Raw genomic sequence first — 9,045 nt, forward strand, 5'->3', positions numbered from 1 at the left:
GCGAGACCTTACCCAGACAGTTGGACACGAGCATTTCTGTGAGCAGCTGCATGTTTTTGCAGCCAGGCCTGCAAAAGGAATTTTGCTTCAGCCTGCCAGTTTAGGCGTCTGTCCAAATTTCAGATCAGCCACTCTTTCTCCAGTTGCTGCTGAAACCTCGCAATGCCTAAAGTCTTTAAGTATACTTTTTGTAGCTGGAAAAGCTCCTTTAACCAGACATCACTGCTGGTAAAGCTTCTATTCCATAACTCTGCATGCAGTAATATCCACAGAAACACAGACCAGAGCCTGGAGCAACCAAATCACCACCGGGATTATTTCCTTAGCTCTCCTGCTCTCTGGCCGAGAAAATATTATATACAATGTGGAATAGCCTCAAGAGAGAAGGAGAAAGAAGGCAGCACTCATGCACACGCCAGAGTTCCCTTCAGGGCAGAGTGGATTTAAGGTCTGAGCAGGAGGAAGAGCATGAATCCAAGTTTCCTACAACCCAGGTGAAGTTACCTAACCATTAGCCTGAGGGCAAGCAGCCAGCTTTTCCTCTTCACCACTTGTTTCTGTACTTCGAAGCTGGGGCTTGGACCTGAAGAAGCAGAGCTCCCCAGTGTCCATCCTGCAGGTCTCTGGGGCAGAGCTCCCCCGCTTGCTGGCACACACATACACCCACCAGCTGCATCGCCGCTGGTGTCTCCCCCCGTCCTTCTGCAGCCCTGATTTAACAGGGTTTGAATGTCAGACTCCCCAAGGGTTCAACGTTAGCTGCATGAACACAGCACTGACTCGTGTCCAGGAGGATTTACTTCTCCCTTTTGTGTCACAGCTACAAGCCTGCTCCTGGACATGGGCAGTTTTTGCCCTGGGGAGGTGCAAGCAAACCTTCTTCCAAAATTCATGCTGGGATGAAGCAGGGAAGAATCAGATCTCTGCAGAGTCTTCAACAGGCAGTAGTGCCATGCCACAATCATGCAACTGCTTTACCCTGGGGTTGTGTTTTCTGGCTATTTAAGTCATCTGGGTGAGCTGCACGACAACACGCCCGCAGTCAGCCTGGCCCTCAGGGATGGAACAGCCTCGGGGAGACACCGGCATTTATCTATGGATGGACTTAACCAGAGCAACAAGCTGCAGTCTATCATTTCAGAAGCAGCACAACCACAGGGCTAGCAGATACCATGGTGGAGCAATGTGTCTCACCAGTGAGACAAACTGCTGATGTTGAGAATGGCTGTGACCAGGGAAGAAGGACGAGTGGGAGAGGGAAAAGCTGCAACCCACAGAGAGCGAGAAGAGGCAGCTCATCCTGTCTGGTCTCAGCAATTGAAAACAGCCGCTCTACGTTGTTAACATTCCAATGCACATTGGACTCAAGAGCTTGCTGCGCTGCAGAGAGTGCAAAATACTCCTGCCCTAAGAAGGTCCATGTAGGACCATGAAGGACAGAGTTAGGGTATATCCCTTTCCCGTCAACTTGAACTGCTGTTGTACAGTGCAAGGCCAGTGTTCCAGGGCATGGGATGGGAAACAGCTTGACTAATTCATAACGGATGCACAAGGCACCCCAGGCTACACAAAAGCACAAAAATAAAGAAAGGGAAGGTGTTAGCAAAAGGGAATTGATCCTCATGGACCTTGTAAGGAGCCACAAGCCCAATCTGCCAGACCTCCCTTCACCCTGGGCTTTGTGGCTGGCAGCAGCTCAACAAGGTCTTCTTGCGCACCCTTGTCTTTGCCTCTGATTTCCAGCCCTCCTCCTCAGATCCCCAGCGCACCTTTGGGAAGCTGGAGCAGCTGCAAGCAGCTGGGCAGGGACACTGAACCATCCTCATCGGTTTTATTGCTTTCCCACAGCGTTCTAAATAGGCGCTGCAAAAGCTGGCAAGATGTGTCCTTCTTCGCTCCACAGCAGCTCAGAGGGAAAAAAAAAAAAAAAACATTAAAAACATCCTCCAGAAGCACAAGGAGGACAGCGCTAGTTTACACTTGATTCAGATATGGAAAGGGGCTTCTTGCAACCAAGACAGCAAGAAGCGTTTCAAGTAGAGTGAAGGCAGAGCTGCTGTGGAAGGGGCCAGTCTGGTGGGGGAATGCCTGATTCTTTCTCAGCCCGCAGAGGAAAGTGCTTTGACTACAGTGAGCCATGCTGGAAAGGAAAGACAAGCCGGTATGGCAATGCTCCGCTTGGTTTCTTGCCCTCGGGGTCCCGTTTCAGAGCCCGCCCAACACAGCTTTGAAGGGACATGGATAGTTCTTAGCTCCTCACCTAGATAACAGTTTCACTGCAGTACAAACAGACTGGGAAATCTTAGCTCCATGGAGACAGGTAATCAGAAAGAACTGGCAATGTGGTTTAATGGTACTTAGCTCGGAGGAAGATTAACAGTATTAGGTGTCCGACGCTGAAATGTTGTCAAAGCGGGAAGATCTGTGCCAGGGAAGAATGGCCGTCTCTCCCAGGCTGCAATTTTACCTGGTGTCACTGCTTTGCGGGTTATGTCAAGCCTCTTGGAAGCAATAACATTATCTAACAACATTGACTGCTACCAGCCATACAGACTGCTCTACCCCATGTTACAGAGCCCCAATTTTCTTTGCGAAATTGGTGAAGAAGCAGTTCTGCTCCGGGTTTTATTAAAAGGAGACTGGCCAGTTGACTTTAGACGGTGCTGCTGTTAGGTGAGCCATGCCAGCTGCCCCTCTGAAGGGATAACCTCATAAGGAGCTTTTTAATCAACTCGTATTTCAGCCATCAAAACAGCAGAGAAGAAAGTGTTGTGTATCTGTCCCAGGATTTGGAAGTGAGCTATTTAGAGACCAGGCCTAATTTTGCTCTGTCACCTTTGGCAACTGACCAGTTCCTTTAGGCTCTGCTTTGAGAGCAGTAGAGGAGCTAGCCCCCTGCCTGGCCACGCTTTAAAAATTAGGTCCTCAAAGGGAAAATATAAAACCTTAAGGTTTTACTTCAAGGTTTGCAGGACGTGCAAATTGAAGAAAGCTGGGTCACTGCAAGGTTCCTTTAATTAACAGTTTGGGGTTTGCAAAACCGATCGTGAGTAGGAAGATACACATAGTTTGCTTTTCACCCAGCCAATGCCACTACAGCCTTGTGCTAACTGGGGAACAGGGTATGAAGACAAGGCGGTGGGACAAATAGGAGCGTGTATATGTGATGAGCTTTGCTAGGGTTGCTCAGGGGCACAGGGTAACAACAGTATAAACATAGTACTGGTTCCTCACATTTGAGGGGAGGAAAGGAGGAGTCTCAGAAATACAGGAAAATCCACTCTAATGGTCAAAGAGCCCCAAGCCACACAGTGCAAAGCAGTGACCCTGTATAAAATCGCACTGACAGATAGCTTTGTACAAAAAGTCTTTGCATTGGATCGGCTCTCCTACAGCTCAAAAACCATAGGTCAACGTCAACGCCATATCTCGTGCTCTAACAAATTCAGCATGGCTGTGATGCTGTACCTGCTAAAGGTCAGATTTGTATTAAGAAATGAACTGGAAGGTCCAAACCTGATATTAATGACTGCGGAACCACAGCTTGAAGGAACAAGAGGCTTTCATGGACGACCTGGAAAGGCCTGAGGCAGAGGGACAGGCTGGATTTCACATCCAGGCTCAGAAATCCATCTCTGCCCTGGGACTGAACAAACTTGTGAAGCTGAGCTTAAGTATTCAGACAAGAACAATAAATGCCGCATATCTCGCTGCCCTGACTTTATCTGTACAGTCAACGTTAGCCTCTCTTTTAAGTGTTTTGCAGCTTTAAGTGTCTGCTCTCCAAAGATGCAGCCCTTACAGCAGAGAGAGTTGCGAAGACTAAACCACCAGCATACCTTGAATTTCTAGTGTCTTTCACATGCCTGAAGAGGAAACAAATGAATCACTGCAGAGTGTAATGTGTTATTTGTTCCTTGTGGTGAAACCAGGACGTTTGAGGAAGGGTAACATTGAGCAGGCATATTCCTACAGCATCAGGGCAAGTGTTACAGGAAAACAGAAAAAGTGCATCATGGCACGGTTTTTAGGCTAAGAGCTCCAAAATGCCAATGTGTGCACTGGCACATTCAAGTGCAGACAGCCGCAGAGTCCTGAGCTTGTCCATGGCCTAGCTGCTGGTGTCCACTGCAAGAATCAGCCTCAGACCTTGAGAGATGGCAGGCCAGATGCTCAGAGAGTACTGCTGAAGACTTAATTCACCTAGAAGTGTTTCTGCTAAACTGCTAAATTCACCTCCTTCTGCAGATTAGAGAGGAACCCCCACAAATCTCCTTTTTTTGCTGTTCCAAATTTATATAGCTACTCGACGGTGCAGCCATTGGAAAGTGGGGCTAATCACAATTCTCTGCAGAGATAACCCAGGCAGTTACTACACAGTAGGACGAAAAGTTTCCAAGCCCTTAGAAGACAAATTCCCCATCCTGCAATTCCTCTAACAAAGCCACACAGACTGTGTTCTCTGAAGCCAGACACACACCTAACCTCCCTGTAACACAGGTGCAGAAAAAGGGATGGATTGAACGGGGAGACGGACCAAAGCTCTTACAGCACAGGGAAAACATCAGCAGCAAGAGGCTGTGGGCAGCGCAAACCCTACAAGTATGAAGTAATGCCCGGTATACGGCACCTTGCACCTCACCACAATAAACGAACGCCAGTGGTTTAGTGCTGCTCTTGGCAGAATAACCCACCGATCACCTGCATCTTCTGGGGCTCAGGGAGAGCCCTCTGTAGCCACGCCACCATGCCACGGCAGCTCCACAACCCAAAGCCAACGAAAAATGAAACACCCAGTTGCAAGACAGTGCAACACCCAGGACAAGCACTTTCAGCCTCAGGTGGCATTTAGAGACACTGACTAATTAGTTCTAACCACCATCCACTGCTGCAAGTGCAGCAGTTCACCTGCAGAGATGGCAATACATAGCACTGTTCTCATCAACAGCCTGGAGGTGAAGGAATGAAGAGACAGAAAAACACTGAGGCAAGATCCAAAAGCAGCACTCACGGAGCTCCCTTCTTTCCTCTCCTGCTCATCTGCAGTGTCTTGGCTGGAGCAGCTTTGTGATTGTCTGCTGCCTTAAATCCACCACCCAGCCAGCTGTCGACACACCGGCAATTTCTAAAAAGGATCTGCACCTCTGCTGGAAAATTGCTAGGCGGGTTTCCGAGTTCCAGAAGGGGCTGGAGGACAGCGTCTCAGACCGGTCACGCCACTCCCAGCCCTGGCACTGAGTCTCAGTGCAGCACCAGAGCTCCACATACCCGCTCTGAGTGCGTCCCCAGTCTCTGTGCCGAGCAGTAGTGGTCTACTGCATCCAGAGCAGCGCCCCGTGGAGCGCGGGACGGCTGTGGGCCGCAGGAGCACACCGTCACCGGCCTCCTCTCGCCCCTCCCTGCCACTCGCACCCCAATCAAACTGCCGCTGTGAGAAGTTTCTCTCCATCCTTCCCCATCGCCCTCCCGGCACCCAAACCAGCATAATGCACAGCAGCAAGCAGCCAGAGCATCCACGTACAGGGACTAAAGACGACTGCCGGGATCCTCCCAGGCGACGGCACCAACTTGCTGCCACTGCTGCATCCTCCGGTGGCCGTGGCCAGCCAGGGTCCCAGCACAGCCCAGCTCTGCAGCAGCCAACTTTTCGGGAGGCTGCTGTTTGAAAAGCTCCTGCCCTCTTTGTTTGGTTGGGGCAGAGCCAGCAAAGACTGCTGGGAAGGTCACCCAGGAGGAGACTTATGTACTGGGAGGGAGGAGCCCTCCTCTTAACTCTTTCGGGGCAGTCTTGCACCAGGACCATGAGGAGCCACATCACCTTCGCAGCCTCAGGGTGCAGACCTGCTCTCCATCCCATCCCAGACCACAGCTAAGATGTGGCTGGCAGCCCCTGTCAGAGAATGGAGGAGAAACCCCACAGGAGGCAGTGGTGTGGTGCCATCCCTAGAAGTCCCATCCAGACCTGGAAGCAGCAGCTCCTTGCACAGGGCCACAGCGGTGATGGTTGCCTGCCCTGCGCCAGGCTGAGTGGCTGGCATGGCGCAGAAGGTGATGGTGGCACCGTTCGCTCTGAAACTGAAGCAGACACGTGCTCTGACCTGTTCTCTCCTCTGCCTGTGACCCCCAACTGAGATGCTCAAATGTCTCTTCTTGCTCAGGCTTGGTCTTAAGGCTTAGTCCTGCCAGCTGATAGCAGCCACTGAGAGATCAGACCCCTCAGCACCTGGCCACCACTGTCCTGGGGGACGGTGTCCCTGCTCCTCACAACTCTGTGGGGAGCTGCTTCAGGGAGAGAACTGGCAGGAAGCTTCTTTTTATTCACAGCCATATTATTTTTCTGCTGGTTCAGTGAACTCACCTGACCACCCCTGGAGAGATGAGAGCCATTATGAGAAGTAAGGGTGTGTGCAGCTTTGGGAGCAGCTAGCCATTATGGCTTTGCCACAGCCAAGAGCGGCGACAATTTTAAACACTGTACCCTAAGCAGTGAGCACAGCCGGGTGGGAACAAGCCTGGCCTCCATCCTTCCTGCCCAAGGAAGCATGGTGTCTCCCACTGGACCTTCTCGCTGCAGTAGTTCTTGGGCTGGAGGCTAGACTGGGACTGAGCGCTCAACAGTACAACCTGCTGAAAGCCATAGGTCCTGCGGGTAAGGCAGGCTGAGACTCCTGGCTTATCTTTGCGAGGCCTAAGTTTTAGTCCATATTGCCATTTATTAAATGAAGACAGTGGTACTTGCCATCTTTCATATGGTGGTTTTCAGATTTGCAGCTAAAACGTGGTATAAAAGAGGTTCGGATGTATCATGTCTTAGTTTCCAGCTGTGGATGCAGTTGTCTAATGGGCACATTCATTACGTATTCCTTAGCTCAGTGGTTACAACAAGTATTGACAAAAACCGGCAGCACAAAAATGGGTTGAAGATTTTAATAAAGCACCATAAAACTCAAGAATTAAAGCTATAGTACTTAAAATTTCATGTGTAAAGAGTTAGTTGGAAGAAAGGAGAGAGTAACAGCCATGATGGGTCAGCCTACAGTTCCTTTGGGTCAGCACCCCGCCTCCAGCAGATGCCTGAGCAGGAATAGCAGTGCATGTGGCGGCACTTCCCAGGGTACACCTCCCCCAGTGCAGCACTGAGGGACTTTCCAAGAAGGCCAACAGCATCCTGGCTTGTATCAGCAATGGTGTGGCAAGCAGGACCAGGGCAGTGATTGTCTCCCTGTGCTCGGCACTGGTGAGGCCCCACCTCAAGTGTTGTGTTCAGTTTTGGGCCCCTCACAACAAGACAGACATTGAGGTGCTGGAGCATGTCCAGAGAAGGGCAATGGACCTGGTGAGGGGTCTGGAGCTCATGTCTGATGAGGAGCAGCTGAGGGACCTGGGGGTGTTCAGCCTGGAGAAAAGGAGGCTGAGGGGAGACCTTCTCGCATTCTACAGCTCCCTGAAAGGAGAGGGTAGCGAGGGGAGGTCGGTCTCTTCTCTCAAGTGACAAGTGATAGGACAAGAGGAACCAGCCTCAAGTTGCACCAGGGGAGGTTTAGGATGGATATTAGGAAAAATTTCTTCACTGAAAGGGTTGTCAAGCACTGGAACAGGCTGTCCAGGGCAGTGGTGGAGTTGCCATCCCTGGAGGTATTTAAAAGTCAGGCAGACGTGGTGCTGAGGGACATGGTTTAGTGGTGTGTTTGGCAGTGTCAGGTTGATAGTTCGACTCGATGATCTTAAGGCTCTTTTCCAACCTAAATGATTCAATGATTCTATGATTCTAAGGTCATCACAACAGTCTACTGACAGCCCTCCATAGATACAGTCCCATTTCCCTTTGAGCCCATGTAAACTTTTAGTAAGCTAGAACATCCTGTGGCAGGGAAATCTGCCCTTTAACAAGATGTTGTGGGAACAACAACCTCCTTTTGGGTTTTTTTTCTGAACCTGCCCATGGCTAGTTTCATGTATTACTCCCTTGGCTTTGAGCAGAGAAAAAATAAACCAATTCTCCTTGGCACACATGATCTTACAGATGTCTGCCCTGCTCTTGCCAACATTCTGCGAGGGAGGTAGACAGGCAATATTCTTACATGGCATTCAGGAGGCAGAACTGTCTTCCTCTCACAAGGGAACATGAGGATTCGAATCTTAGGAATCTAACAAAAATGCCTACAGTCACACTCCAGCTGCCTAGCACGCCTGCTTCCCAAAGAGGTTTGTCACGCTGAAGGCCCTGCACTAGGAATGGGGTCAAAGTACACTTTTGACTTTGTTCCCTTGAAGTCAGAAGTCGGGCAGCCAGTACAGCTGGAATCCAACGTGACCAGGTCAGAAGATCAATGCCTCCAGTGGCAAATTTCCTGGTAAGTTCACAGCACACATGTTTTAGCAGGAAAAAAAAAAAAAAAAAGAAGAGAGAAAATGTCCTTCCCACATAAATCTTCGGATTCATGAAATGACACTGGATGTTGCTCCATCTTAAGTCTTTCATCCTGCTCTTCACATTTCTCTCGCACTTTGGCAAGTCAGGCAGCAGCTGAGTCCCCTCTCAGCAGTATCTGTCCCTTTCTGCTGCCCACCCCCCAGAGGACACATCTGTCACAACCCTACATTAGAGACTTGTGCATTGTGAATCTGCAACCTGGACACGACACCGGGCCCAGCGTCTACTGGTGAAGGCCTACAGCTTCCTGGGCTGTCACTGAGGGAAAGTCAAGAGTCAAAGCCCTGGCTATTATTATTATGAAGCAGGACAATGGTTGTAGGAAAACTTAACAACTTCTATTGTAGCTGCAAAAAACAGACAAGCAGGTGCAGTGCAGAAGGGACTAACTGCTCATGGATCCACAGGGTGCACAGTCAGACACGCCTGAACAAATAGCACCAGCACCCACAAAGCTGAGGCACCTCTACCCTGGGGGAGCACGGGGAGCTCAAATAAATGAGACCCGACCGTCCCAGTGGCAGAGCGCGTCCCACCAGTCGGTGTCCTTCGGACGCCATGGCCACGGGCCATTACCTCAGGACCCTCTCAGGAGCAATGGATTTCTCTCT

The sequence above is a fragment of the Charadrius vociferus genome, unplaced genomic scaffold, assembly GCF_000708025.1.
Source record: "Charadrius vociferus isolate BGI_N301 unplaced genomic scaffold, ASM70802v2 scaffold585, whole genome shotgun sequence".
In the NCBI taxonomy this organism is placed as follows: domain Eukaryota; kingdom Metazoa; phylum Chordata; class Aves; order Charadriiformes; family Charadriidae; genus Charadrius; species Charadrius vociferus.